Consider the following 24,926-nt stretch of genomic DNA (forward strand, 5'->3'; position numbering starts at 1 on the left):
CAGGAAAAGATGCCAGCTCAGCTTTGACTGGTGGAATTTGACTATTACTCTTTAAACACTGATATTTGAAATACAGCTAAGTTTCAAATGAACGGCATTTGACTCGCTTTGTGTCAAAAGCGAACTATTGTTTCTGCTCGGTTTCGAACAGAGGACCTTTCGTGTGTAAAGCGAACGTGAAAACCACTACACTACAGAAACCTGCCCTACATGGAATTCTGCTGTTTTGACGGATTTTGCAGCATATATTCTCGCTAAGCCACACTTTTAAGGGAAAACCCCTTTTGGCCACTTAAAATGTGCCCATATACCACTTGTGAGGTGAATGGGACAGGCTGAAACCTACCATTGGATGTAACGTTGAAAGTGCTGTACAGCTCAAGCCTCGACTTATCAGATGTGTGGCATTTTGCTTGCTTTGATTTGTGCGCACTGTTCCTGCGAACCTGATAATACCTACAAAATTGAAACCAGGGTAGCCAAGCAAGGCTGAAGTTGAGTGTTAGACTTTCTTTGATTAATCTTGGAAGGAAATCATGTGACCTTTTTCCGAAACGGATCTCAAGTCGTTTCAGGCTAAAAGGCACGACCTGTTTCTGCTCGGTCTCGAACCGAGGACCTTTCGCGTGTGAGGCGAACGTGATAACCACTACACTACAGAAACCTTCGTGTTACTGTCGCTCAGTTGTTTTGAGAGATTTTCCAAGCATTTTCTCTCTTTCAACACCTCCATATAGGCCTATGTTTTTCATCCACTTTCGAACCGACCGTTTATCACGTACGAGGCGAATGTGACGGCCTAAATCTACACCTGCATGTATCTTTGAAAGCGCTTCAAGACCCAAGCAGAAACACATCACATGAATGACATTTCACTTGAATTTTTCGAAAAGCTTAAGGTTGTTTCTGCTCGGTTTCGAACCGAGGACCTTTCGCGTGTTAGGCGAACGTGATAACCACTACACTACAGAAACCTGCCTTTTAATGGGTTCGGTTGTTTTGGCAAATTTTGCCACACATGTTTTCTATAAGCCACACTTTTGGGGTAAAACCCTCTTTTGGCCGCTTCAAAACTGCCCATATATCACTTGTGAGGTTGGAAACCTACCATTGGATGTAACGTTGAAAGTGCTGTACGGCTCAAGCCACGACTTATCAGATGAGTGGCATTTGGCTTGCTTTTATGTAAGAAGCCTCACATCGTTCCTGCTCGGCTTCCAACAGGAGGACCTCTCGCTTGGTAGTTGAACGTAATAGTCGCTGATTTTAGGAAACATGTATCCACCTTTCTCATCTTATTTCATACAGATTTTATCATGTTTTTCATTTCAATGTCACTTAAATTCTAAAGGGGCAACCTGCTTTTGCCACTTTTAAACTGAAGATCTTTCACATGTATGGTTAAATCACTGAATGTCATAAACACTACTGGAAAAGATGTCAGCTCGGCTTTGACTGGTGGAAATTGACTATTACTCTTTAAACACTGATATTTGAAATATAGCAAAGTTTCAAATTAACGGCATTTGACTCGCTTTGTGTCAAAAGCGAACTATTGTTTCTGCTCGGTTTCGAACCGAGGACCTTTCGCGTGTAAAGCGAACGTGATAACCACTACACTACAGAAACCTGCCCTCCGTGGAATTCTGCTGTTTTGACGGATTTTGCAGCATATATTCTCGCTAAGCCACACTTTTAAGGGAAAACCCCTTTTGGCCACTTAAAATGTGCCCATATACCACTTGTGAGGTGAATGGGACAGGCTGAAACCTACCATTGGATGTAACGTTGAAAGTGCTGTACAGCTCAAGCCTCGACTTATCAGATGTGTGGCATTTTGCTTGCTTTGATTTGTGCGCACTGTTCCTGCGAACCTGATAATACCTACAAAATTGAAACCAGGGTAGCCAAGCAAGGCTGAAGTTGAGTGTTAGACTTTCTTTGATTAATCTTGGAAGGAAATCATGTGACCTTTTTCCGAAACGGATCTCAAGTCGTTTCAGGCTAAAAGGCGCGACCTGTTTCTGCTCGGTCTCGAACCGAGGACCTTTCGCGTGTGAGGCGAACGTGATAACCACTACACTACAGAAACCTCCCTGTTACCGTCGCTGAGTTGTTTTGAGAGATTTTCCAAGCATTTTCTCTCTTTCAACACCTCCATATAGGCCTATGCTTTTCATCCACTTTCGAACCGACCGTTTATCACGTACGAGGCGAATGTGACGGCCTAAATCTACACCTGCATGTATCTTTGAAAGCGCTTCAAGACACAAGCAGAAACACATCACAAGAATGACATTTCACTTAAATTTTTCGAAATGCTTAAGGTTGTTTCTGCTCGGTTTCGAACCGAGGACCTTTCGCGTGTTAGGCGAACGTGATAACCACTACACTACAGAAACCTGCCGTTTAATGGGTCCGGTTGTTTTGACAAATTTTGCCACACATATTTTCTATAAGCCACACTTTTGGGGTAAAACCCTCTTTTGGCCGCTTCAAAACTGCCCATATATCACTTGTGAGGTTGGAAACCTACCATTGGATGTAACGTTGAAAGTCCTGTACGGCTCAAGCCACGACTTATCAGATGAGTGGCATTTGGCTTGCTTTTATGTAAGAAGCCTCACATCATTCCTGCTCGGCTTCCAACAGGAGGACCTCTCGCTTGGTAGTTGAACGTAATAGTCGCTGATTTTAGGAAACATGTATCCACCTTTCTCATCTTATTTCAAACAGATTTTATCATGTTTTTCATTTCAATGTCACTTAAATTCTAAAGTGGCAACCTGCTTTTGCCACTTTTAAACTGAAGATCTTTCACATGTATGGTTAAATCACTGAATGTCATAAACACTACAGGAAAAGATGCCAGCTCAGCTTTGACTGGTGGAATTTGACTATTACTCTTTAAACACTGATATTTGAAATACAGCTAAGTTTCAAATTAACGGCATTTGACTCGCTTTGTGTCAAAAGCGAACTATTGTTTCTGCTCGGTTTCGAACCGAGGACCTTTCGCGTGTAAAGCGAACGTGATAACCACTACACTACAGAAACCTGCCCTCCGTGGAAAAGGGAAAACCCCTTTTGGCCACTTAAAATGTGCCCATATACCACTTGTGAGGTGAATGGGACAGGCTGAAACCTACCATTGGATGTAACGTTGAAAGTGCTGTACGGCTCAAGCCACGACTTATCAGATGAGAGGCATTCTAATGGGTTCGGTTGTTTTGGCAAATTTTGCCACACATGTTTTCTATAAGCCACAGTTTTGGGGTAAAACCCTCTTTTGGCCGCTTCAAAACTGCCCATATATCACTTGTGAGGTTGGAAACCTACCATTGGATGTAACGTTGAAAGTGCTTTACGGCTCAAGCCACGACTTATCAGATGAGTGGCATTTGGCTTGCTTTTATGTAAGAAGCCTCACATCGTTCCTGCTCGGCTTCCAACAGGAGGACCTCTCGCTTGGTAGTTGAACGTAATAGTCGCTGATTTTAGGAAACATGTATCCACCTTTCTCATCTTATTTCATACAGATTTTATAATGTTTTTCATTTCAATGTCACTTAAATTCTAAAGGGGCAACCTGCTTTTGCCACTTTTAAACTGAAGATCTTTCACATGTATGGTTAAATCACTGAATGTCATAAACACTACTGGAAAAGATGTCAGCTCGGCTTTGACTGGTGGAAATTGACTATTACTCTTTAAACACTGATATTTGAAATATAGCAAAGTTTCAAATTAACGGCATTTGACTCGCTTTGTGTCAAAAGCGAACTATTGTTTCTGCTCGGTTTCGAACCGAGGACCTTTCGCGTGTAAAGCGAACGTGATAACCACTACACTACAGAAACCTGCCCTCCGTGGAATTCTGCTGTTTTGACGGATTTTGCAGCATATATTCTCGCTAAGCCACACTTTTAAGGGAAAACCCCTTTTGGCCACTTAAAATGTGCCCATATACCACTTGTGAGGTGAATGGGACAGGCTGAAACCTACCATTGGATGTAACGTTGAAAGTGCTGTACAGCTCAAGCCTCGACTTATCAGATGTGTGGCATTGTGCTTGCTTTGATTTGTGCGCACTGTTCCTGCGAACCTGATAATACCTACAAAATTGAAACCAGGGTAGCCAAGCAAGGCTGAAGTTGAGTGTTAGACTTTCTTTGATTAATCTTGGAAGGAAATCATGTGACCTTTTTCCGAAACGGATCTCAAGTCGTTTCAGGCTAAAAGGCGCGACCTGTTTCTGCTCGGTCTCGAACCGAGGACCTTTCGCGTGTGAGGCGAACGTGATAACCACTACACTACAGAAACCTCCCTGTTACCGTCGCTGAGTTGTTTTGAGAGATTTTCCAAGCATTTTCTCTCTTTCAACACCTCCATATAGGCCTATGCTTTTCATCCACTTTCGAACCGACCGTTTATCACGTACGAGGCGAATGTGACGGCCTAAATCTACACCTGCATGTATCTTTGAAAGCGCTTCAAGACACAAGCAGAAACACATCACAAGAATGACATTTCACTTAAATTTTTCGAAATGCTTAAGGTTGTTTCTGCTCGGTTTCGAACCGAGGACCTTTCGCGTGTTAGGCGAACGTGATAACCACTACACTACAGAAACCTGCCGTTTAATGGGTCCGGTTGTTTTGACAAATTTTGCCACACATATTTTCTATAAGCCACACTTTTGGGGTAAAACCCTCTTTTGGCCGCTTCAAAACTGCCCATATATCACTTGTGAGGTTGGAAACCTACCATTGGATGTAACGTTGAAAGTCCTGTACGGCTCAAGCCACGACTTATCAGATGAGTGGCATTTGGCTTGCTTTTATGTAAGAAGCCTCACATCATTCCTGCTCGGCTTCCAACAGGAGGACCTCTCGCTTGGTAGTTGAACGTAATAGTCGCTGATTTTAGGAAACATGTATCCACCTTTCTCATCTTATTTCAAACAGATTTTATCATGTTTTTCATTTCAATGTCACTTAAATTCTAAAGTGGCAACCTGCTTTTGCCACTTTTAAACTGAAGATCTTTCACATGTATGGTTAAATCACTGAATGTCATAAACACTACAGGAAAAGATGCCAGCTCAGCTTTGACTGGTGGAATTTGACTATTACTCTTTAAACACTGATATTTGAAATACAGCTAAGTTTCAAATGAACGGCATTTGACTCGCTTTGTGTCAAAAGCGAACTATTGTTTCTGCTCGGTTTCGAACAGAGGACCTTTCGCGTGTAAAGCGAATGTGATAACCACTACACTACAGAAACCTGCCCTACATGGAATTCTGCTGTTTTGACGGATTTTGCAGCATATATTCTCGCTAAGCCACACTTTTAAGGAAAAACCCCTTTTGGCCACTTAAAATGTGCCCATATACCACTTGTGAGGTGAATTGGACAGGCTGAAACCTACCATTGGATGTAACGTTGAAAGTGCTGTACAGCTCAAGCCTCGACTTATCAGATGTGTGGCATTTTGCTTGCTTTGATTTGTGCGCACTGTTCCTGCGAACCTGATAATACCTACAAAATTGAAACCAGGGTAGCCAAGCAAGGCTAAAGTTGAGTGTTAGACTTTCTTTGATTAATCTTGGAAGGAAATCATGTGACCTTTTTCCGAAACGGATCTCAAGTCGTTTCAGGCTAAAAGGCGCGACCTGTTTCTGCTCGGTCTCGAACCGAGGACCTTTCGCGTGTTAGGCGAACGTGATAACCACTACACTACAGAAACCTGCCTTTTAATGGGTTCGGTTGTTTTGGCAAATTTTGCCACACATGTTTTCTATAAGCCACACTTTTGGGGTAAAACCCTCTTTTGGCCGCTTCAAAACTGCCCATATATCACTTGTGAGGTTGGAAACCTACCATTGGATGTAACGTTGAAAGTGCTGTACGGCTCAAGCCACGACTTATCAGATGAGTGGCATTTGGCTTGCTTTTATGTAAGAAGCCTCACATCGTTCCTGCTCGGCTTCCAACAGGAGGACCTCTCGCTTGGTAGTTGAACGTAATAGTCGCTGATTTTAGGAAACATGTATCCACCTTTCTCATCTTATTTCATACAGATTTTATAATGTTTTTCATTTCAATGTCACTTAAATTCTAAAGGGGCAACCTGCTTTTGCCACTTTTAAACTGAAGATCTTTCACATGTATGGTTAAATCACTGAATGTCATAAACACTACTGGAAAAGATGTCAGCTCGGCTTTGACTGGTGGAAATTGACTATTACTCTTTAAACACTGATATTTGAAATAAAGCAAAGTTTCAAATTAACGGCATTTGACTCGCTTTGTGTCAAAAGCGAACTATTGTTTCTGCTCGGTTTCGAACCGAGGACCTTTCGCGTGTAAAGCGAACGTGATAACCACTACACTACAGAAACCTGCCCTCCGTGGAATTCTGCTGTTTTCACGGATTTTGCAGCATATATTCTCGCTAAGCCACACTTTTAAGGGAAAACCCCTTTTGGCCACTTAAAATGTGCCCATATACCACTTGTGAGGTGAATGGGACAGGCTGAAACCTACCATTGGATGTAACGTTGAAAGTGCTGTACGGCTCAAGCCACGACTTATCAGATGAGAGGCATTTGGCTTGCTTTTATGTAAGAAGCCTCACATCGTTCCTGCTCGGCTTCCAACAGGAGGACCTCTCGTTTGGTAGTTGAACGTAATAGTCGCTGATTTTAGGAAACATGTATCCACCTTTCTCATCTTATTTCATACAGATTTTATCATGTTTTTCATTTCAATGTCACTTAAATTCTAAAGTGGCAACCTGCTTTTGCCACTTTTAAACTGAAGATCTTTCACATGTATGGTTAAATCACTGAATGTCATAAACACTACAGGAAAAGATGCCAGCTCAGCTTTGACTGGTGGAATTTGACTATTACTCTTTAAACACTGATATTTGAAATACAGCTAAGTTTCAAATGAACGGCATTTGACTCGCTTTGTGTCAAAAGCGAACTATTGTTTCTGCTCGGTTTCGAACAGAGGACCTTTCGTGTGTAAAGCGAACCTGAAAACCACTACACTACAGAAACCTGCCCTACATGGAATTCTGCTGTTTTGACGGATTTTGCAGCATATATTCTCGCTAAGCCACACTTTTAAGGGAAAACCCCTTTTGGCCACTTAAAATGTGCCCATATACCACTTGTGAGGTGAATGGGACAGGCTGAAACCTACCATTGGATGTAACGTTGAAAGTGCTGTACAGCTCAAGCCTCGACTTATCAGATGTGTGGCATTTTGCTTGCTTTGATTTGTGCGCACTGTTCCTGCGAACCTGATAATACCTACAAAATTGAAACCAGGGTAGCCAAGCAAGGCTGAAGTTGAGTGTTAGACTTTCTTTGATTAATCTTGGAAGGAAATCATGTGACCTTTTTCCGAAACGGATCTCAAGTCGTTTCAGGCTAAAAGGCACGACCTGTTTCTGCTCGGTCTCGAACCGAGGACCTTTCGCGTGTGAGGCGAACGTGATAACCACTACACTACAGAAACCTTCATGTTACTGTCGCTCAGTTGTTTTGAGAGATTTTCCAAGCATTTTCTCTCTTTCAACACCTCCATATAGGCCTATGTTTTTCATCCACTTTCGAACCGACCGTTTATCACGTACGAGGCGAATGTGACGGCCTAAATCTACACCTGCATGTATCTTTGAAAGCGCTTCAAGACCCAAGCAGAAACACATCACATGAATGACATTTCACTTGAATTTTTCAAAATGCTTAACATGTATTAAGGTTGTTTCTGCTCGGTTTCGAACCGAGGACCTTTCGCGTGTTAGGCGAACGTGATAACCACTACACTACAGAAACCTGCCTTTTAATGGGTTCGGTTGTTTTGGCAAATTTTGCCACACATGTTTTCTATAAGCCACACTTTTGGGGTAAAACCCTCTTTTGGCCGCTTCAAAACTGCCCATATATCACTTGTGAGGTTGGAAACCTACCATTGGATGTAACGTTGAAAGTGCTGTACGGCTCAAGCCACGACTTATCAGATGAGTGGCATTTGGCTTGCTTTTATGTAAGAAGCCTCACATCGTTCCTGCTCGGCTTCCAACAGGAGGACCTCTCGCTTGGTAGTTGAACGTAATAGTCGCTGATTTTAGGAAACATGTATCCACCTTTCTCATCTTATTTCATACAGATTTTATCATGTTTTTCATTTCAATGTCACTTAAATTCTAAAGGGGCAACCTGCTTTTGCCACTTTTAAACTGAAGATCTTTCACATGTATGGTTAAATCACTGAATGTCATAAACACTACTGGAAAAGATGTCAGCTCGGCTTTGACTGGTGGAAATTGACTATTACTCTTTAAACACTGATATTTGAAATATAGCTAAGTTTCAAATTAACGGCATTTGACTCGCTTTGTGTCAAAAGCGAACTATTGTTTCTGCTCGGTTTCGAACCGAGGACCTTTCGCGTGTAAAGCGAACGTGATAACCACTACACTACAGAAACCTGCCCTCCGTGGAAAAGGGAAAACCCCTTTTGGCCATTTAAAATGTGCCCATATACCACTTGTGAGGTGAATGGGACAGGCTGAAACCTACCATTGGATGTAACGTTGAAAGTGCTGTACGGCTCAAGCCACGACTTATCAGATGAGAGGCATTCTAATGGGTTCGGTTGTTTTGGCAAATTTTGCCACACATGTTTTCTATAAGCCACAGTTTTGGGGTAAAACCCTCTTTTGGCCGCTTCAAAACTGCCCATATATCACTTGTGAGGTTGGAAACCTACCATTGGATGTAACGTTGAAAGTGCTTTACGGCTCAAGCCACGACTTATCAGATGAGTGGCATTTGGCTTGCTTTTATGTAAGAAGCCTCACATCGTTCCTGCTCGGCTTCCAACAGGAGGACCTCTCGCTTGGTAGTTGAACGTAATAGTCGCTGATTTTAGGAAACATGTATCCACCTTTCTCATCTTATTTCATACAGATTTTATAATGTTTTTCATTTCAATGTCACTTAAATTCTAAAGGGGCAACCTGCTTTTGCCACTTTTAAACTGAAGATCTTTCACATGTATGGTTAAATCACTGAATGTCATAAACACTACTGGAAAAGATGTCAGCTCGGCTTTGACTGGTGGAAATTGACTATTACTCTTTAAACACTGATATTTGAAATATAGCAAAGTTTCAAATTAACGGCATTTGACTCGCTTTGTGTCAAAAGCGAACTATTGTTTCTGCTCGGTTTCGAACCGAGGACCTTTCGCGTGTAAAGCGAACGTGATAACCGCTACACTACAGAAACCTGCCCTCCGTGGAATTCTGCTGTTTTGACGGATTTTGCAGCATATATTCTCGCTAAGCCACACTTTTAAGGGAAAACCCCTTTTGGCCACTTAAAATGTGCCCATATACCACTTGTGAGGTGAATGGGACAGGCTGAAACCTACCATTGGATGTAACGTTGAAAGTGCTGTACAGCTCAAGCCTCGACTTATCAGATGTGTGGCATTGTGCTTGCTTTGATTTGTGCGCACTGTTCCTGCGAACCTGATAATACCTACAAAATTGAAACCAGGGTAGCCAAGCAAGGCTGAAGTTGAGTGTTAGACTTTCTTTGATTAATCTTGGAAGGAAATCATGTGACCTTTTTCCGAAACGGATCTCAAGTCGTTTCAGGCTAAAAGGCGCGATCTGTTTCTGCTCGGTCTCGAACCGAGGACCTTTCGCGTGTGAGGCGAACGTGATAACCACTACACTACAGAAACCTCCCTGTTACCGTCGCTGAGTTGTTTTGAGAGATTTTCCAAGCATTTTCTCTCTTTCAACACCTCCATATAGGCCTATGTTTTTCATCCACTTTCGAACCGACCGTTTATCACGTACGAGGCGAATGTGACGGCCTAAATCTACACCTGCATGTATCTTTGAAAGCGCTTCAAGACACAAGCAGAAACACATCACAAGAATGACATTTCACTTAAATTTTTTGAAATGCTTAAGGTTGTTTCTGCTCGGTTTCAAACCGAGGACCTTTCGCGTGTTAGGCGAACGTGATAACCACTACACTACAGAAACCTTCCGTTTATTGGGTCCGGTTGTTTTGGCAAATTTTGCCACACATATTTTCTATAAGCCACACTTTTGGGGTAAAACCCTCTTTTGGCCGCTTCAAAACTGCCCATATATCACTTGTGAGGTTGGAAACCTACCATTGGATGTAACGTTGAAAGTCCTGTACGGCTCAAGCCACGACTTATCAGATGAGTGGCATTTGGCTTGCTTTTATGTAAGAAGCCTCACATCATTCCTGCTCGGCTTCCAACAGGAGGACCTCTCGCTTGGTAGTTGAACGTAATAGTCGCTGATTTTAGGAAACATGTATCCACCTTTCTCATCTTATTTCAAACAGATTTTATCATGTTTTTCATTTCAATGTCACTTAAATTCTAAAGTGGCAACCTGCTTTTGCCACTTTTAAACTGAAGATCTTTCACATGTATGGTTAAATCACTGAATGTCATAAACACTACAGGAAAAGATGCCAGCTCAGCTTTGACTGGTGGAATTTGACTATTACTCTTTAAACACTGATATTTGAAATACAGCTAAGTTTCAAATGAACGGCATTTGACTCGCTTTGTGTCAAAAGCGAACTATTGTTTCTGCTCGGTTTCGAACAGAGGACCTTTCGCGTGTAAAGCGAATGTGATAACCACTACACTACAGAAACCTGCCCTACATGGAATTCTGCTGTTTTGACGGATTTTGCAGCATATATTCTCGCTAAGCCACACTTTTAAGGAAAAACCCCTTTTGGCCACTTAAAATGTGCCCATATACCACTTGTGAGGTGAATTGGACAGGCTGAAACCTACCATTGGATGTAACGTTGAAAGTGCTGTACAGCTCAAGCCTCGACTTATCAGATGTGTGGCATTTTGCTTGCTTTGATTTGTGCGCACTGTTCCTGCGAACCTGATAATACCTACAAAATTGAAACCAGGGTAGCCAAGCAAGGCTAAAGTTGAGTGTTAGACTTTCTTTGATTAATCTTGGAAGGAAATCATGTGACCTTTTTCCGAAACGGATCTCAAGTCGTTTCAGGCTAAAAGGCGCGACCTGTTTCTGCTCGGTCTCGAACCGAGGACCTTTCGCGTGTTAGGCGAACGTGATAACCACTACACTACAGAAACCTGCCTTTTAATGGGTTCGGTTGTTTTGGCAAATTTTGCCACACATGTTTTCTATAAGCCACACTTTTGGGGTAAAACCCTCTTTTGGCCGCTTCAAAACTGCCCATATATCACTTGTGAGGTTGGAAACCTACCATTGGATGTAACGTTGAAAGTGCTGTACGGCTCAAGCCACGACTTATCAGATGAGTGGCATTTGGCTTGCTTTTATGTAAGAAGCCTCACATCGTTCCTGCTCGGCTTCCAACAGGAGGACCTCTCGCTTGGTAGTTGAACGTAATAGTCGCTGATTTTAGGAAACATGTATCCACCTTTCTCATCTTATTTCATACAGATTTTATCATGTTTTTCATTTCAATGTCACTTAAATTCTAAAGGGGCAACCTGCTTTTGCCACTTTTAAACTGAAGATCTTTCACATGTATGGTTAAATCACTGAATGTCATAAACACTACTGGAAAAGATGTCAGCTCGGCTTTGACTGGTGGAAATTGACTATTACTCTTTAAACACTGATATTTGAAATAAAGCAAAGTTTCAAATTAACGGCATTTGACTCGCTTTGTGTCAAAAGCGAACTATTGTTTCTGCTCGGTTTCGAACCGAGGACCTTTCGCGTGTAAAGCGAACGTGATAACCACTACACTACAGAAACCTGCCCTCCGTGGAATTCTGCTGTTTTCACGGATTTTGCAGCATATATTCTCGCTAAGCCACACTTTTAAGGGAAAACCCCTTTTGGCCACTTAAAATGTGCCCATATACCACTTGTGAGGTGAATGGGACAGGCTGAAACCTACCATTGGATGTAACGTTGAAAGTGCTGTACGGCTCAAGCCACGACTTATCAGATGAGAGGCATTTGGCTTGCTTTTATGTAAGAAGCCTCACATCGTTCCTGCTCGGCTTCCAACAGGAGGACCTCTCGTTTGGTAGTTGAACGTAATAGTCGCTGATTTTAGGAAACATGTATCCACCTTTCTCATCTTATTTCATACAGATTTTATCATGTTTTTCATTTCAATGTCACTTAAATTCTAAAGTGGCAACCTGCTTTTGCCACTTTTAAACTGAAGATCTTTCACATGTATGGTTAAATCACTGAATGTCATAAACACTACAGGAAAAGATGCCAGCTCAGCTTTGACTGGTGGAATTTGACTATTACTCTTTAAACACTGATATTTGAAATACAGCTAAGTTTCAAATGAACGGCATTTGACTCGCTTTGTGTCAAAAGCGAACTATTGTTTCTACTCGGTTTCGAACAGAGGACCTTTCGTGTGTAAAGCGAACGTGAAAACCACTACACTACAGAAACCTGCCCTACATGGAATTCTGCTGTTTTGACGGATTTTGCAGCATATATTCTTGCTAAGCCACACTTTTAAGGGAAAACCCCTTTTGGCCACTTAAAATGTGCCCATATACCACTTGTGAGGTGAATGGGACAGGCTGAAACCTACCATTGGATGTAACGTTGAAAGTGCTGTACGGCTCAAGCCACGACTTATCAGATGAGAGGCATTTGGCTTGCTTTTATGTAAGAAGCCTCACATCGTTCCTGCTCGGCTTCCAACAGGAGGACCTCTCGTTTGGTAGTTGAACGTAATAGTCGCTGATTTTAGGAAACATGTATCCACCTTTCTCATCTTATTTCATACAGATTTTATCATGTTTTTCATTTCAATGTCACTTAAATTCTAAAGTGGCAACCTGCTTTTGCCACTTTTAAACTGAAGATCTTTCACATGTATGGTTAAATCACTGAATGTCATAAACACTACAGGAAAAGATGCCAGCTCAGCTTTGACTGGTGGAATTTGACTATTACTCTTTAAACACTGATATTTGAAATACAGCTAAGTTTCAAATGAATGGCATTTGACTCGCTTTGTGTCAAAAGCGAACTATTGTTTCTGCTCGGTTTCGAACAGAGGACCTTTCGTGTGTAAAGCGAACGTGAAAACCACTACACTACAGAAACCTGCCCTACATGGAATTCTGCTGTTTTCACGGATTTTGCAGCATATATTCTCGCTAAGCCACACTTTTAAGGGAAAACCCCTTTTGGCCACTTAAAATGTGCCCATATACCACTTGTGAGGTGAATGGGACAGGCTGAAACCTACCATTGGATGTAACGTTGAAAGTGCTGTACGGCTCAAGCCACGACTTATCAGATGAGAGGCATTTGGCTTGCTTTTATGTAAGAAGCCTCACATCGTTCCTGCTCGGCTTCCAACAGGAGGACCTCTCGTTTGGTAGTTGAACGTAATAGTCGCTGATTTTAGGAAACATGTATCCACCTTTCTCATCTTATTTCATACAGATTTTATCATGTTTTTCATTTCAATGTCACTTAAATTCTAAAGTGGCAACCTGCTTTTGCCACTTTTAAACTGAAGATCTTTCACATGTATGGTTAAATCACTGAATGTCATAAACACTACAGGAAAAGATGCCAGCTCAGCTTTGACTGGTGGAATTTGACTATTACTCTTTAAACACTGATATTTGAAATACAGCTAAGTTTCAAATGAATGGCATTTGACTCGCTTTGTGTCAAAAGCGAACTATTGTTTCTGCTCGGTTTCGAACAGAGGACCTTTCGTGTGTAAAGCGAACGTGAAAACCACTACACTACAGAAACCTGCCCTACATGGAATTCTGCTGTTTTGACGGATTTTGCAGCATATATTCTCGCTAAGCCACACTTTTAAGGGAAAACCCCTTTTGGCCACTTAAAATGTGCCCATATACCACTTGTGAGGTGAATGGGACAGGCTGAAACCTACCATTGGATGTAACGTTGAAAGTGCTGTACAGCTCAAGCCTCGACTTATCAGATGTGTGGCATTGTGCTTGCTTTGATTTGTGCGCACTGTTCCTGCGAACCTGATAATACCTACAAAATTGAAACCAGGGTAGCCAAGCAAGGCTGAAGTTGAGTGTTAGACTTTCTTTGATTAATCTTGGAAGGAAATCATGTGACCTTTTTCCGAAACGGATCTCAAGTCGTTTCAGGCTAAAAGGCGCGACCTGTTTCTGCTCGGTCTCGAACCGAGGACCTTTCGCGTGTGAGGCGAACGTGATAACCACTACACTACAGAAACCTCCCTGTTACCGTCGCTGAGTTGTTTTGAGAGATTTTCCAAGCATTTTCTCTCTTTCAACACCTCCATATAGGCCTATGCTTTTCATCCACTTTCGAACCGACCGTTTATCACGTACGAGGCGAATGTGACGGCCTAAATCTACACCTGCATGTATCTTTGAAAGCGCTTCAAGACACAAGCAGAAACACATCACAAGAATGACATTTCACTTAAATTTTTCGAAATGCTTAAGGTTGTTTCTGCTCGGTTTCGAACCGAGGACCTTTCGCGTGTTAGGCGAACGTGATAACCACTACACTACAGAAACCTGCCGTTTAATGGGTCCGGTTGTTTTGACAAATTTTGCCACACATATTTTCTATAAGCCACACTTTTGGGGTAAAACCCTCTTTTGGCCGCTTCAAAACTGCCCATATATCACTTGTGAGGTTGGAAACCTACCATTGGATGTAACGTTGAAAGTCCTGTACGGCTCAAGCCACGACTTATCAGATGAGTGGCATTTGGCTTGCTTTTATGTAAGAAGCCTCACATCATTCCTGCTCGGCTTCCAACAGGAGGACCTCTCGCTTGGTAGTTGAACGTAATAGTCGCTGATTTTAGGAAACATGTATCCACCTTTCTCATCTTATTTCAAACAGATTTTATCATGTTTTTCATTTCAATGTCACTTAAATTCTAAAGTGGCAACCTGCTTTTGCCACTTTTAAACTGAAGATCTTTCACATGTATGGTTAAATCACTGAATGTCATAAACACTACAGGAAAAGATGCCAGCTCAGCTTTGACTGGTGGAATTTGACTATTACTCTTTAAACACTGATATTTGAAATACAGCTAAGTTTCAAATGAACGGCATTTGACTCGCTTTGTGTCAAAAGCGAACTATTGTTTCTGCTCGGTTTCGAACAGAGGACCTTTCGCGTGTAAAGCGAATGTGATAACCACTACACTACAGAAACCTGCCCTACATGGAATTCTGCTGTTTTGACGGATTTTGCAGCATATATTCTCGCTAAGCCACACTTTTAAGGAAAAACCCCTTTTGGCCACTTAAAATGTGCCCATATACCACTTGTGAGGTGAATTGGACAGGCTGAAACCTACCATTGGATGTAACGTTGAAAGTGCTGTACAGCTCAAGCCTCGACTTATCAGATGTGTGGCATTTTGCTTGCTTTGATTTGTGCGCACTGTTCCTGCGAACCTGATAATACCTACAAAATTGAAACCAGGGTAGCCAAGCAAGGCTAAAGTTGAGTGTTAGACTTTCTTTGATTAATCTTGGAAGGAAATCATGTGACCTTTTTCCGAAACGGATCTCAAGTCGTTTCAGGCTAAAAGGCGCGACCTGTTTCTGCTCGGTCTCGAACCGAGGACCTTTCGCGTGTTAGGCGAACGTGATAACCACTACACTACAGAAACCTGCCTTTTAATGGGTTCGGTTGTTTTGGCAAATTTTGCCACACATGTTTTCTATAAGCCACACTTTTGGGGTAAAACCCTCTTTTGGCCGCTTCAAAACTGCCCATATATCACTTGTGAGGTTGGAAACCTACCATTGGATGTAACGTTGAAAGTGCTGTACGGCTCAAGCCACGACTTATCAGATGAGTGGCATTTGGCTTGCTTTTATGTAAGAAGCCTCACATCGTTCCTGCTCGGCTTCCAACAGGAGGACCTCTCGCTTGGTAGTTGAACGTAATAGTCGCTGATTTTAGGAAACATGTATCCACCTTTCTCATCTTATTTCATACAGATTTTATCATGTTTTTCATTTCAATGTCACTTAAATTCTAAAGGGGCAACCTGCTTTTGCCACTTTTAAACTGAAGATCTTTCACATGTATGGTTAAATCACTGAATGTCATAAACACTACTGGAAAAGATGTCAGCTCGGCTTTGACTGGTGGAAATTGACTATTACTCTTTAAACACTGATATTTGAAATAAAGCAAAGTTTCAAATTAACGGCATTTGACTCGCTTTGTGTCAAAAGCGAACTATTGTTTCTGCTCGGTTTCGAACCGAGGACCTTTCGCGTGTAAAGCGAACGTGATAACCACTACACTACAGAAACCTGCCCTCCGTGGAATTCTGCTGTTTTCACGGATTTTGCAGCATATATTCTCGCTAAGCCACACTTTTAAGGGAAAACCCCTTTTGGCCACTTAAAATGTGCCCATATACCACTTGTGAGGTGAATGGGACAGGCTGAAACCTACCATTGGATGTAACGTTGAAAGTGCTGTACGGCTCAAGCCACGACTTATCAGATGAGAGGCATTTGGCTTGCTTTTATGTAAGAAGCCTCACATCGTTCCTGCTCGGCTTCCAACAGGAGGACCTCTCGTTTGGTAGTTGAACGTAATAGTCGCTGATTTTAGGAAACATGTATCCACCTTTCTCATCTTATTTCATACAGATTTTATCATGTTTTTCATTTCAATGTCACTTAAATTCTAAAGTGGCAACCTGCTTTTGCCACTTTTAAACTGAAGATCTTTCACATGTATGGTTAAATCACTGAATGTCATAAACACTACAGGAAAAGATGCCAGCTCAGCTTTGACTGGTGGAATTTGACTATTACTCTTTAAACACTGATATTTGAAATACAGCTAAGTTTCAAATGAACGGCATTTGACTCGCTTTGTGTCAAAAGCGAACTATTGTTTCTACTCGGTTTCGAACAGAGGACCTTTCGTGTGTAAAGCGAACGTGAAAACCACTACACTACAGAAACCTGCCCTACATGGAATTCTGCTGTTTTGACGGATTTTGCAGCATATATTCTCGCTAAGCCACACTTTTAAGGGAAAACCCCTTTTGGCCACTTAAAATGTGCCCATATACCACTTGTGAGGTGAATGGGACAGGCTGAAACCTACCATTGGATGTAACGTTGAAAGTGCTGTACGGCTCAAGCCACGACTTATCAGATGAGAGGCATTTGGCTTGCTTTTATGTAAGAAGCCTCACATCGTTCCTGCTCGGCTTCCAACAGGAGGACCTCTCGTTTGGTAGTTGAACGTAATAGTCGCTGATTTTAGGAAACATGTATCCACCTTTCTCATCTTATTTCATACAGATTTTATCATGTTTTTCATTTCAATGTCACTTAAATTCTAAAGTGGCAACCTGCTTTTGCCACTTTTAAACTGAAGATCTTTCACATGTATGGTTAAATCACTGAATGTCATAAACACTACAGGAAAAGATGCCAGCTCAGCTTTGACTGGTGGAATTTGACTATTACTCTTTAAACACTGATATTTGAAATACAGCTAAGTTTCAAATGAATGGCATTTGACTCGCTTTGTGTCAAAAGCGAACTATTGTTTCTGCTCGGTTTCGAACAGAGGACCTTTCGTGTGTAAAGCGAACGTGAAAACCACTACACTACAGAAACCTGCCCTACATGGAATTCTGCTGTTTTCACGGATTTTGCAGCATATATTCTCGCTAAGCCACACTTTTAAGGGAAAACCCCTTTTGGCCACTTAAAATGTGCCCATATACCACTTGTGAGGTGAATGGGACAGGCTGAAACCTACCATTGGATGTAACGTTGAAAGTGCTGTACGGCTCAAGCCACGACTTATCAGATGAGAGGCATTTGGCTTGCTTTTATGTAAGAAGCCTCACATCGTTCCTGCTCGGCTTCCAACAGGAGGACCTCTCGTTTGGTAGTTGAACGTAATAGTCGCTGATTTTAGGAAACATGTATCCACCTTTCTCATCTTATTTCATACAGATTTTATCATGTTTTTCATTTCAATGTCACTTAAATTCTAAAGTGGCAACCTGCTTTTGCCACTTTTAAACTGAAGATCTTTCACATGTATGGTTAAATCACTGAATGTCATAAACACTACAGGAAAAGATGCCAGCTCAGCTTTGACTGGTGGAATTTGACTATTACTCTTTAAACACTGATATTTGAAATACAGCTAAGTTTCAAATGAATGGCATTTGACTCGCTTTGTGTCAAAAGCGAACTATTGTTTCTGCTCGGTTTCGAACAGAGGACCTTTCGTGTGTAAAGCGAACGTGAAAACCACTACACTACAGAAACCTGCCCTACATGGAATTCTGCTGTTTTGACGGATTTTGCAGCATATATTCTCGCTAAGCCACACTTTTAAGGGAAAACCCCTTTTGGCCACTTAAAATGTGCCCATATACCACTTGTGAGGTGAATGGGACAAGCTGAAACCTACCATTGGATGTAACGTTGAAAGTGCTGTACAGCTCAAGCCTCGACTTATCAGATGTGTGGCATTTTGCTTGCTTTGATTTGTGCGCACTGTTCCTGCGAACCTGATAATACCTACAAAATTGAAACCAGGGTAGCCAAGCAAGGCTGAAGTTGAGTGTTAGACTTTCTTTGATTAATCTTGGAAGGAAATCATGTGACCTTTTTCCGAAACGGATCTCAAGTCGTTTCAGGCTAAAAGGCACGACCTGTTTCTGCTCGGTCTCGAACCGAGGACCTTTCGCGTGTGAGGCGAACGTGATAACCACTACACTACAGAAACCTTCGTGTTACTGTCGCTCAGTTGTTTTGAGAGATTTTCCAAGCATTTTCTCTCTTTCAACACCTCCATATAGGCCTATGTTTTTCATCCACTTTCGAACCGACCGTTTATCACGTACGAGGCGAATGTGACGGCCTAAATCTACACCTGCATGTATCTTTGAAAGCGCTTCAAGACCCAAGCAGAAACACATCACAAGAATGACATTTCACTTAAATTTTTCGAAATGCTTAAGGTTGTTTCTGCTCGGTTTCGACCCGAGGACCTTTCGCGTGTTAGGCGAACATGATAACCACTACACTACAGAAACCTGCCGTTTAATGGGTCAGGTTGTTTTGGCAAATTTTGCCACACATATTTTCTATAAGCCACACTTTTGGGGTAAAACCCTCTTTTGGCCGCTTCAAAACTGCCCATATATCACTTGTGAGGTTGGAAACCTACCATTGGATGTAACGTTGAAAGTCCTGTACGGCTCAAGCCACGACTTATCAGATGAGAGGCATTTGGCTTGCTTTTATGTAAGAAGCCTCACATCGTTCCTGCTCGGCTTCCAACAGGAGGACCTCTCGTTTGGTAGTTGAACGTAATAGTCGCTGATTTTAGGAAACATGTATCCACCTTTCTCATCTTATTTCATACAGATTTTATCATGTTTTTCATTTCAATGTCACTTAAATTCTAAAGTGGCAACCTGCTTTTGCCACTTTTAAACTGAAGATCTTTCACATGTATGGTTAAATCACTGAATGTCATAAACACTACAGGAAAAGATGCCAGCTCAGCTTTGACTGGTGGAATTTGACTATTACTCTTTAAACACTGATATTTGAAATACAGCTAAGTTCAAATGAATGGCATTTGACTCGCTTTGTGTCAAAAGCGAACTATTGTTTCTGCTCGGTTTCGAACAGAGGACCTTTCGTGTGTAAAGCGAACGTGAAAACCACTACACTACAGAAACCTGCCCTACATGGAATTCTGCTGTTTTGACGGATTTTGCAGCATATATTCTCGCTAAGCCACACTTTTAAGGGAAAACCCCTTTTGGCCACTTAAAATGTGCCCATATACCACTTGTGAGGTGAATGGGACAGGCTGAAACCTACCATTGGATGTAACGTTGAAAGTGCTGTACAGCTCAAGCCTCGACTTATCAGATGTGTGGCATTTTGCTTGCTTTGATTTGTGCGCACTGTTCCTGCGAACCTGATAATACCTACAAAATTGAAACCAGGGTAGCCAAGCAAGGCTGAAGTTGAGTGTTAGACTTTCTTTGATTAATCTTGGAAGGAAATCATGTGACCTTTTTCCGAAACGGATCTCAAGTCGTTTCAGGCTAAAAGGCACGACCTGTTTCTGCTCGGTCTCGAACCGAGGACCTTTCGCGTGTGAGGCGAACGTGATAACCACTACACTACAGAAACCTTCGTGTTACTGTCGCTCAGTTGTTTTGAGAGATTTTCCAAGCATTTTCTCTCTTTCAACACCTCCATATAGGCCTATGTTTTTCATCCACTTTCGAACCGACCGTTTATCACGTACGAGGCGAATGTGACGGCCTAAATCTACACCTGCATGTATCTTTGAAAGCGCTTCAAGACCCAAGCAGAAACACATCACATGAATGACATTTCACTTGAATTTTTCGAAATGCTTAACATGTATTAAGGTTGTTTCTGCTCGGTTTCGAACCGAGGACCTTTCGCGTGTTAGGCGAACGTGATAACCACTACACTACAGAAACCTGCCTTTTAATGGGTTCGGTTGTTTTGGCAAATTTTGCCACACATGTTTTCTATAAGCCACACTTTTGGGGTAAAACCCTCTTTTGGCCGCTTCAAAACTGCCCATATATCACTTGTGAGGTTGGAAACCTACCATTGGATGTAACGTTGAAAGTGCTGTACGGCTCAAGCCACGACTTATCAGATGAGTGGCATTTGGCTTGCTTTTATGTAAGAAGCCTCACATCGTTCCTGCTCGGCTTCCAACAGGAGGACCTCTCGCTTGGTAGTTGAACGTAATAGTCGCTGATTTTAGGAAACATGTATCCACCTTTCTCATCTTATTTCATACAGATTTTATCATGTTTTTCATTTCAATGTCACTTAAATTCTAAAGGGGCAACCTGCTTTTGCCACTTTTAAACTGAAGATCTTTCACATGTATGGTTAAATCACTGAATGTCATAAACACTACTGGAAAAGATGTCAGCTCGGCTTTGACTGGTGGAAATTGACTATTACTCTTTAAACACTGATATTTGAAATACAGCTAAGTTTCAAATTAACGGCATTTGACTCGCTTTGTGTCAAAAGCGAACTATTGTTTCTGCTCGGTTTCGAACCGAGGACCTTTCGCGTGTAAAGCGAACGTGATAACCACTACACTACAGAAACCTGCCCTCCGTGGAAAAGGGAAAACCCCTTTTGGCCACTTAAAATGTGCCCATATACCACTTGTGAGGTGAATGGGACAGGCTGAAACCTACCATTGGATGTAACGTTGAAAGTGCTGTACGGCTCAAGCCACGACTTATCAGATGAGAGGCATTCTAATGGGTTCGGTTGTTTTGGCAAATTTTGCCACACATGTTTTCTATAAGCCACAGTTTTGGGGTAAAACCCTCTTTTGGCCGCTTCAAAACTGCCCATATATCACTTGTGAGGTTGGAAACCTACCATTGGATGTAACGTTGAAAGTGCTTTACGGCTCAAGCCACGACTTATCAGATGAGTGGCATTTGGCTTGCTTTTATGTAAGAAGCCTCACATCGTTCCTGCTCGGCTTCCAACAGGAGGACCTCTCGCTTGGTAGTTGAACGTAATAGTCGCTGATTTTAGGAAACATGTATCCACCTTTCTCATCTTATTTCATACAGATTTTATAATGTTTTTCATTTCAATGTCACTTAAATTCTAAAGGGGCAACCTGCTTTTGCCACTTTTAAACTGAAGATCTTTCACATGTATGGTTAAATCACTGAATGTCATAAACACTACTGGAAAAGATGTCAGCTCGGCTTTGACTGGTGGAAATTGACTATTACTCTTTAAACACTGATATTTGAAATATAGCAAAGTTTCAAATTAACGGCATTTGACTCGCTTTGTGTCAAAAGCGAACTATTGTTTCTGCTCGGTTTCGAACCGAGGACCTTTCGCGTGTAAAGCGAACGTGATAACCACTACACTACAGAAACCTGCCCTTCGTGGAATTCTGCTGTTTTGACGGATTTTGCAGCATATATTCTCGCTAAGCCACACTTTTAAGGGAAAACCCCTTTTGGCCACTTAAAATGTGCCCATATACCACTTGTGAGGTGAATGGGACAGGCTGAAACCTACCATTGGATGTAACGTTGAAAGTGCTGTACAGCTCAAGCCTCGACTTATCAGATGTGTGGCATTGTGCTTGCTTTGATTTGTGCGCACTGTTCCTGCGAACCTGATAATACCTACAAAATTGAAACCAGGGTAGCCAAGCAAGGCTGAAGTTGAGTGTTAGACTTTCTTTGATTAATCTTGGAAGGAAATCATGTGACCTTTTTCCGAAACGGATCTCAAGTCGTTTCAGGCTAAAAGGCGCGACCTGTTTCTGCTCGGTCTCGAACCGAGGACCTTTCGCGTGTGAGGCGAACGTGATAACCACTACACTACAGAAACCTCCCTGTTACCGTCGCTGAGTTGTTTTGAGAGATTTTCCAAGCATTTTCTCTCTTTCAACACCTCCATATAGGCCTATGCTTTTCATCCACTTTCGAACCGACCGTTTATCACGTACGAGGCGAATGTGACGGCCTAAATCTACACCTGCATGTATCTTTGAAAGCGCTTCAAGACACAAGCAGAAACACATCACAAGAATGACATTTCACTTAAATTTTTCGAAATGCTTAAGGTTGTTTCTGCTCGGTTTCGAACCGAGGACCTTTCGCGTGTTAGGCGAACGTGATAACCACTACACTACAGAAACCTGCCGTTTAATGGGTCCGGTTGTTTTGACAAATTTTGCCACACATATTTTCTATAAGCCACACTTTTGGGGTAAAACCCTCTTTTGGCCGCTTCAAAACTGCCCATATATCACTTGTGAGGTTGGAAACCTACCATTGGATGTAACGTTGAAAGTCCTGTACGGCTCAAGCCACGACTTATCAGATGAGTGGCATTTGGCTTGCTTTTATGTAAGAAGCCTCACATCATTCCTGCTCGGCTTCCAACAGGAGGACCTCTCGCTTGGTAGTTGAACGTAATAGTCGCTGATTTTAGGAAACATGTATCCACCTTTCTCATCTTATTTCAAACAGATTTTATCATGTTTTTCATTTCAATGTCACTTAAATTCTAAAGTGGCAACCTGCTTTTGCCACTTTTAAACTGAAGATCTTTCACATGTATGGTTAAATCACTGAATGTCATAAACACTACAGGAAAAGATGCCAGCTCAGCTTTGACTGGTGGAATTTGACTATTACTCTTTAAACACTGATATTTGAAATACAGCTAAGTTTCAAATGAACGGCATTTGACTCGCTTTGTGTCAAAAGCGAACTATTGTTTCTGCTCGGTTTCGAACAGAGGACCTTTCGCGTGTAAAGCGAATGTGATAACCACTACACTACAGAAACCTGCCCTACATGGAATTCTGCTGTTTTGACGGATTTTGCAGCATATATTCTCGCTAAGCCACACTTTTAAGGAAAAACCCCTTTTGGCCACTTAAAATGTGCCCATATACCACTTGTGAGGTGAATTGGACAGGCTGAAACCTACCATTGGATGTAACGTTGAAAGTGCTGTACAGCTCAAGCCTCGACTTATCAGATGTGTGGCATTTTGCTTGCTTTGATTTGTGCGCACTGTTCCTGCGAACCTGATACCTACAAAATTGAAACCAGGGTAGCCAAGCAAGGCTGAAGTTGAGTGTTAGACTTTCTTTGATTAATCTTGGAAGGAAATCATGTGACCTTTTTCCGAAACGGATCTCAAGTCGTTTCAGGCTAAAAGGCGCGACCTGTTTCTGCTCGGTCTCGAACCGAGGACCTTTCGCGTGTGAGGCGAACGTGATAACCACTACACTACAGAAACCTTCGTGTTACCGCCGCTGAGTTGTTTTGAGAGATTTTCCAAGCATTTTCTCTCTTTCAACACCTCCATATAGGCCTATGTTTTTCATCCACTTTCGAACCGACCGTTTATCACGTACGAGGCGAATGTGACGGCCTAAATCTACACCTGCATGTATCTTTGAAAGCGCTTCAAGACACAAGCAGAAACACATCACAAGAATTACATTTCACTTTAATTTTTCGAAAGGCTTAAGGTTGTTTCTGCTCGGTTTCGAACCGAGGACCTTTCGCGTGTTAGGCGAACGTGATAACCACTACACTACAGAAACCTGCCTTGTAATGGGTCTGGTTGTTTTGCCAAATTTTGCCACACATATTTTCTATGAGCCACACTTTTGGGGTAAAACCCTCTTTTGGCCGCTTCAAAACTGCCCATATATCACTTGTGAGGTTGGATGTAATGTTGAAAGTCCTGTACGGCTCAAGCCACGACTTATCAGATGAGTGGCATTTGGCTTGCTTTTATGTAAGAAGCCTCACATCGTTCCTGCTCGGCTTCCAACAGGAGGACCTCTCGTTTGGTAGTTGAACGTAATAGTCGCTCATTTTAGGAAACATGTATCCACCTTTGTCATCTTATTTCATACAGATTTTATCATGTTTTTCATTTCAATGTCACTTAAATTCTAAAGGGGCAACCTGCTTTTGCCACTTTTAAACTGAAGATCTTTCACATGTATGGTTAAATCACTGAATGTCATAAACACTACAGGAAAAGATGTCAGCTCAGCTTTGACTGGTGGAAATTGACTATTAGGGGAGAGCGGGGTATGTTGTCACACTTTTCACACTGTCTAACATTTACTGAGCACCATACATCAAAATGGTATAAATCTCATACCAAATGAAAGAAGGAAGTCTTGGGCACATATGTTGTATTCATAACATCTTTATATCTTATCTCATTACAGAGTTGTAGACTGTTGAA

At 41.9% G+C, this 24,926-nt stretch overlaps 37 non-coding genes across 37 annotated transcripts; all 37 read right to left on the reverse strand.

Annotated features, from left to right (window-relative positions):
- Positions 1-591: 591 nt before the first annotated feature.
- Positions 592-664, reverse strand: trnav-cac (transfer RNA valine (anticodon CAC)). Its single transcript has one exon. It is a non-coding gene; the product is annotated as a tRNA-Val (tRNA).
- A 237-nt stretch (positions 665-901) lies between these two features.
- trnav-aac (transfer RNA valine (anticodon AAC)) lies at positions 902-974 on the reverse strand. The gene has a single exon. It is a non-coding gene; the product is annotated as a tRNA-Val (tRNA).
- Positions 975-1,556: 582 nt separating this feature from the next.
- trnav-uac (transfer RNA valine (anticodon UAC)) lies at positions 1,557-1,629 on the reverse strand. The gene has a single exon. It is a non-coding gene; the product is annotated as a tRNA-Val (tRNA).
- A 390-nt stretch (positions 1,630-2,019) lies between these two features.
- Positions 2,020-2,092, reverse strand: trnav-cac (transfer RNA valine (anticodon CAC)). Its single transcript has one exon. It is a non-coding gene; the product is annotated as a tRNA-Val (tRNA).
- Positions 2,093-2,329: 237 nt separating this feature from the next.
- On the reverse strand, positions 2,330-2,402 carry trnav-aac (transfer RNA valine (anticodon AAC)). Its single transcript has one exon. It is a non-coding gene; the product is annotated as a tRNA-Val (tRNA).
- Positions 2,403-2,984: 582 nt separating this feature from the next.
- On the reverse strand, positions 2,985-3,057 carry trnav-uac (transfer RNA valine (anticodon UAC)). Its single transcript has one exon. It is a non-coding gene; the product is annotated as a tRNA-Val (tRNA).
- Positions 3,058-3,787: 730 nt separating this feature from the next.
- trnav-uac (transfer RNA valine (anticodon UAC)) lies at positions 3,788-3,860 on the reverse strand. The gene has a single exon. It is a non-coding gene; the product is annotated as a tRNA-Val (tRNA).
- Positions 3,861-4,250: 390 nt separating this feature from the next.
- Positions 4,251-4,323, reverse strand: trnav-cac (transfer RNA valine (anticodon CAC)). The gene has a single exon. It is a non-coding gene; the product is annotated as a tRNA-Val (tRNA).
- Positions 4,324-4,560: 237 nt separating this feature from the next.
- trnav-aac (transfer RNA valine (anticodon AAC)) lies at positions 4,561-4,633 on the reverse strand. Its single transcript has one exon. It is a non-coding gene; the product is annotated as a tRNA-Val (tRNA).
- Positions 4,634-5,215: 582 nt separating this feature from the next.
- On the reverse strand, positions 5,216-5,288 carry trnav-uac (transfer RNA valine (anticodon UAC)). The gene has a single exon. It is a non-coding gene; the product is annotated as a tRNA-Val (tRNA).
- Positions 5,289-5,678: 390 nt separating this feature from the next.
- trnav-aac (transfer RNA valine (anticodon AAC)) lies at positions 5,679-5,751 on the reverse strand. Its single transcript has one exon. It is a non-coding gene; the product is annotated as a tRNA-Val (tRNA).
- Positions 5,752-6,333: 582 nt separating this feature from the next.
- On the reverse strand, positions 6,334-6,406 carry trnav-uac (transfer RNA valine (anticodon UAC)). Its single transcript has one exon. It is a non-coding gene; the product is annotated as a tRNA-Val (tRNA).
- A 1,056-nt stretch (positions 6,407-7,462) lies between these two features.
- On the reverse strand, positions 7,463-7,535 carry trnav-cac (transfer RNA valine (anticodon CAC)). The gene has a single exon. It is a non-coding gene; the product is annotated as a tRNA-Val (tRNA).
- Positions 7,536-7,782: 247 nt separating this feature from the next.
- trnav-aac (transfer RNA valine (anticodon AAC)) lies at positions 7,783-7,855 on the reverse strand. Its single transcript has one exon. It is a non-coding gene; the product is annotated as a tRNA-Val (tRNA).
- A 582-nt stretch (positions 7,856-8,437) lies between these two features.
- On the reverse strand, positions 8,438-8,510 carry trnav-uac (transfer RNA valine (anticodon UAC)). Its single transcript has one exon. It is a non-coding gene; the product is annotated as a tRNA-Val (tRNA).
- A 730-nt stretch (positions 8,511-9,240) lies between these two features.
- trnav-uac (transfer RNA valine (anticodon UAC)) lies at positions 9,241-9,313 on the reverse strand. The gene has a single exon. It is a non-coding gene; the product is annotated as a tRNA-Val (tRNA).
- A 390-nt stretch (positions 9,314-9,703) lies between these two features.
- Positions 9,704-9,776, reverse strand: trnav-cac (transfer RNA valine (anticodon CAC)). The gene has a single exon. It is a non-coding gene; the product is annotated as a tRNA-Val (tRNA).
- Positions 9,777-10,013: 237 nt separating this feature from the next.
- Positions 10,014-10,086, reverse strand: trnav-aac (transfer RNA valine (anticodon AAC)). Its single transcript has one exon. It is a non-coding gene; the product is annotated as a tRNA-Val (tRNA).
- A 582-nt stretch (positions 10,087-10,668) lies between these two features.
- trnav-uac (transfer RNA valine (anticodon UAC)) lies at positions 10,669-10,741 on the reverse strand. Its single transcript has one exon. It is a non-coding gene; the product is annotated as a tRNA-Val (tRNA).
- Positions 10,742-11,131: 390 nt separating this feature from the next.
- Positions 11,132-11,204, reverse strand: trnav-aac (transfer RNA valine (anticodon AAC)). Its single transcript has one exon. It is a non-coding gene; the product is annotated as a tRNA-Val (tRNA).
- Positions 11,205-11,786: 582 nt separating this feature from the next.
- trnav-uac (transfer RNA valine (anticodon UAC)) lies at positions 11,787-11,859 on the reverse strand. Its single transcript has one exon. It is a non-coding gene; the product is annotated as a tRNA-Val (tRNA).
- A 2,388-nt stretch (positions 11,860-14,247) lies between these two features.
- On the reverse strand, positions 14,248-14,320 carry trnav-cac (transfer RNA valine (anticodon CAC)). The gene has a single exon. It is a non-coding gene; the product is annotated as a tRNA-Val (tRNA).
- Positions 14,321-14,557: 237 nt separating this feature from the next.
- trnav-aac (transfer RNA valine (anticodon AAC)) lies at positions 14,558-14,630 on the reverse strand. The gene has a single exon. It is a non-coding gene; the product is annotated as a tRNA-Val (tRNA).
- A 582-nt stretch (positions 14,631-15,212) lies between these two features.
- trnav-uac (transfer RNA valine (anticodon UAC)) lies at positions 15,213-15,285 on the reverse strand. The gene has a single exon. It is a non-coding gene; the product is annotated as a tRNA-Val (tRNA).
- Positions 15,286-15,675: 390 nt separating this feature from the next.
- Positions 15,676-15,748, reverse strand: trnav-aac (transfer RNA valine (anticodon AAC)). The gene has a single exon. It is a non-coding gene; the product is annotated as a tRNA-Val (tRNA).
- Positions 15,749-16,330: 582 nt separating this feature from the next.
- Positions 16,331-16,403, reverse strand: trnav-uac (transfer RNA valine (anticodon UAC)). The gene has a single exon. It is a non-coding gene; the product is annotated as a tRNA-Val (tRNA).
- Positions 16,404-18,791: 2,388 nt separating this feature from the next.
- trnav-cac (transfer RNA valine (anticodon CAC)) lies at positions 18,792-18,864 on the reverse strand. The gene has a single exon. It is a non-coding gene; the product is annotated as a tRNA-Val (tRNA).
- Positions 18,865-19,101: 237 nt separating this feature from the next.
- trnav-aac (transfer RNA valine (anticodon AAC)) lies at positions 19,102-19,174 on the reverse strand. The gene has a single exon. It is a non-coding gene; the product is annotated as a tRNA-Val (tRNA).
- Positions 19,175-20,218: 1,044 nt separating this feature from the next.
- On the reverse strand, positions 20,219-20,291 carry trnav-cac (transfer RNA valine (anticodon CAC)). Its single transcript has one exon. It is a non-coding gene; the product is annotated as a tRNA-Val (tRNA).
- Positions 20,292-20,538: 247 nt separating this feature from the next.
- trnav-aac (transfer RNA valine (anticodon AAC)) lies at positions 20,539-20,611 on the reverse strand. Its single transcript has one exon. It is a non-coding gene; the product is annotated as a tRNA-Val (tRNA).
- Positions 20,612-21,193: 582 nt separating this feature from the next.
- trnav-uac (transfer RNA valine (anticodon UAC)) lies at positions 21,194-21,266 on the reverse strand. Its single transcript has one exon. It is a non-coding gene; the product is annotated as a tRNA-Val (tRNA).
- A 730-nt stretch (positions 21,267-21,996) lies between these two features.
- trnav-uac (transfer RNA valine (anticodon UAC)) lies at positions 21,997-22,069 on the reverse strand. The gene has a single exon. It is a non-coding gene; the product is annotated as a tRNA-Val (tRNA).
- Positions 22,070-22,459: 390 nt separating this feature from the next.
- On the reverse strand, positions 22,460-22,532 carry trnav-cac (transfer RNA valine (anticodon CAC)). Its single transcript has one exon. It is a non-coding gene; the product is annotated as a tRNA-Val (tRNA).
- Positions 22,533-22,769: 237 nt separating this feature from the next.
- trnav-aac (transfer RNA valine (anticodon AAC)) lies at positions 22,770-22,842 on the reverse strand. The gene has a single exon. It is a non-coding gene; the product is annotated as a tRNA-Val (tRNA).
- A 582-nt stretch (positions 22,843-23,424) lies between these two features.
- Positions 23,425-23,497, reverse strand: trnav-uac (transfer RNA valine (anticodon UAC)). The gene has a single exon. It is a non-coding gene; the product is annotated as a tRNA-Val (tRNA).
- A 387-nt stretch (positions 23,498-23,884) lies between these two features.
- On the reverse strand, positions 23,885-23,957 carry trnav-cac (transfer RNA valine (anticodon CAC)). Its single transcript has one exon. It is a non-coding gene; the product is annotated as a tRNA-Val (tRNA).
- Positions 23,958-24,194: 237 nt separating this feature from the next.
- Positions 24,195-24,267, reverse strand: trnav-aac (transfer RNA valine (anticodon AAC)). The gene has a single exon. It is a non-coding gene; the product is annotated as a tRNA-Val (tRNA).
- Between the last annotated feature and the right edge of the window lie 659 nt (positions 24,268-24,926).

The sequence above is a fragment of the Misgurnus anguillicaudatus genome, chromosome 14 (genome assembly GCF_027580225.2).
Source record: "Misgurnus anguillicaudatus chromosome 14, ASM2758022v2, whole genome shotgun sequence".
NCBI classification, from domain to species: Eukaryota; Metazoa; Chordata; class Actinopteri; order Cypriniformes; family Cobitidae; genus Misgurnus; species Misgurnus anguillicaudatus.